The following is a 2,363-nucleotide window of genomic DNA, read 5'->3' on the forward strand; positions in this document are numbered from 1 at the left end:
AATGAAATACAATGCTTATCTCAAAGCTTCTATCCTATTATATAATGGGAATTGTATGAAAAGCTGTGAAAAGCTTTGGCTACACTACTGCCCGGCACTTTCAGAGTTCACAGCATGTTTTTCCACCACTGAAACAGGCTCCATCAGAATTAAACATTTCCTGATGCTTTTCTGCCTTCTTACTACTGCTAAACGAAGAGACTTAACTACAGCTGAACACCCAGACTGACAAATCACTTCCCGGATAGCAGTTGCCAGGACCTACAGCAAAGTGGTAAAGAAAAGTCAAGTCTCATTCTGAAATTTCTCTTAAGAGGTTTTTAGATCTAACGTTACCAAATATGCTCTCATGTAGCTGGAGGACACAGTTGGGTTTTATCTTTAAGCCAAACCACAATGTCACTGACTCATAGTTTTCAGTTTCAGGCAGAAGGGGTATGTTTCATTTGTAAGCAATTGAATCTAATATTTTAAATCACATCTCATTATTATAAGGTTATTATAATCGATTCCCCATTATAAAAATAATTAATAATCTAAGCTTTAATTTCTTCCAGCAACCAAGAAAACATTCTCTGTGTTTTCAAATGTGTTTAACAGTTAGGAAGTCTGGCCAGGTGCTAAAAGGCAGCAAGTAATGGGTAGTATCAGAAGGTGAAACTGATGCACAATTTCTAAGTTGAGGTTTTAGGTAATTAGAAAATCAACTCTGCATATAAGGTGCCCAGCCAGTTGCAAGGCATGAACTGTTAGTACTCCAATCATTTTTTTTTTTTTTTTTTTACAAAAGGCTGCTAGGATTAATTTAACATTTTACCATAGCAATTTCAGTAACCTTTTAAAAATCAACCTCCCTTTACCAATTATAAGTCAACTGCTAGGCTTTTTGGGTTTTAATCTACTACTAGCTGCCTATGAAATACCAAATGGTTTTTAGTCTAATAATCAACTATGGATCCAGTCTATGGATTCAGACTTATTAAATGCGCTTTGCAGTTAGTGAAAGTTCTCTGGTTTCAGCTTTTGATTTTAGGAAAGGATACAGAGAGGATTTGTCTTTGTTCACCATCATTAAGTAATTCAACTACCTAAAAAGATACCCATCACATTTTCTTATCCAGAAATACCTGATTTACTCAGTCTTTTGTTTTGGGGCCCTTTTCAACTGCTCAGACTTACATGCAGATAACATCTTCTTTTACAAATTGGTAACTATTTCAAGTTGTATCCCAGAAACTTAGAACTAACAAACTCAAAAATTCATCTTTGAAAAAGCAAGTAATAGGAGGGAACTGGAATACAACTTGACAATTGGCAGAGAAAGAGGAGGGAACCCAAACAAGGTAGGTTCACCAACCAACAACAGTTCACACTTGAAACATACAAGTATTTGTCTCCAATGGGATGACACAGGCATTGTTCTGTAACCGAGTTGAGTTGCTATCTTTCACTGTAATGCTCTATGACTTCACCTGGGATTTTGATTTAGTAAACAAAGTTGTCATCCACACTGCAGAAAAACCCCACTACTTTATTGCCCATTGGTACCACTTTGATTTATAAAACATCTACTGCCATTTCAAAAGCATGCAACCAGATATTTCTTTAAAGAATACCTTATGCCAATGTATTCCATACTGGAGATCTCTCAGACCAAGCATACTCATTTAAGAGTCTAAATTACAAATTAAAGCTGAGTGCCATGGCTCACACCTGTAATCCCAGCACTTTGGGAGGTGGAGCCATGTGGATCACTTGAGGCTAGGAGTTCCAGATCAGCCTGGGCAATGTAGCAAGACCCCATCTCTCTAAAAAGAAAAATTTAAAAATTAACCAGCTGTGGTAGCATACATCTATAATCCCAGCTGCTTGGGATGCTGAGTCAGGAGGATTGCTTGAGCCCAGTTTGAAGTTGCAGTGAGCTGTGATCACACCATTGCACTCCAGGATGGGTGCACAGTGAGACCTTGTCTCTAAAATTAAACAAAAAAAATTAAACATTGTCACTTTGGGGGTTCACTTGGCATCAGTGCAAATGGAAACACAAGTGTAATGCAAGTATTGGATTCTGAAGGCATTAATTATTCTTGTTAATCCAGAGTATTAACATTTGAGATTACCATGAAAAGACAAAGTTGCAAAATCCTCAGAGAACTGGTAGGTCCACTAATGAACCAACCCAAGGTTAGGTCTTTGGAGCACAGAAACTTCCCTAATTCCCCAAGTGCAAACTCACCAACTTCTGGCACCATCAAAATGCCACAAGTATTCATAAACATTTTCACAAAGTAATGTGCTGCTGAGAATTAACTCAAAGGAACAGCTAAGGCTACCTTGACTATGCATGCAGCAAATAGAGCCTG

General features: G+C 37.7%; 1 protein-coding gene across 1 annotated transcript in view; it reads right to left on the minus strand.

The window, feature by feature from the left end:
- Nucleotides 1–2,363, minus strand: part of LOC105823449 (COP9 signalosome complex subunit 3-like) — a 46,876-nt gene that overhangs the window by 1,249 nt on the left and 43,264 nt on the right. The window lies entirely within an intron of this gene.

This window comes from Propithecus coquereli, unplaced genomic scaffold (genome assembly GCF_000956105.1).
Source record: "Propithecus coquereli isolate 6110/MARCELLA unplaced genomic scaffold, Pcoq_1.0 Scaffold672, whole genome shotgun sequence".
Classification (NCBI taxonomy): domain Eukaryota; kingdom Metazoa; phylum Chordata; class Mammalia; order Primates; family Indriidae; genus Propithecus; species Propithecus coquereli.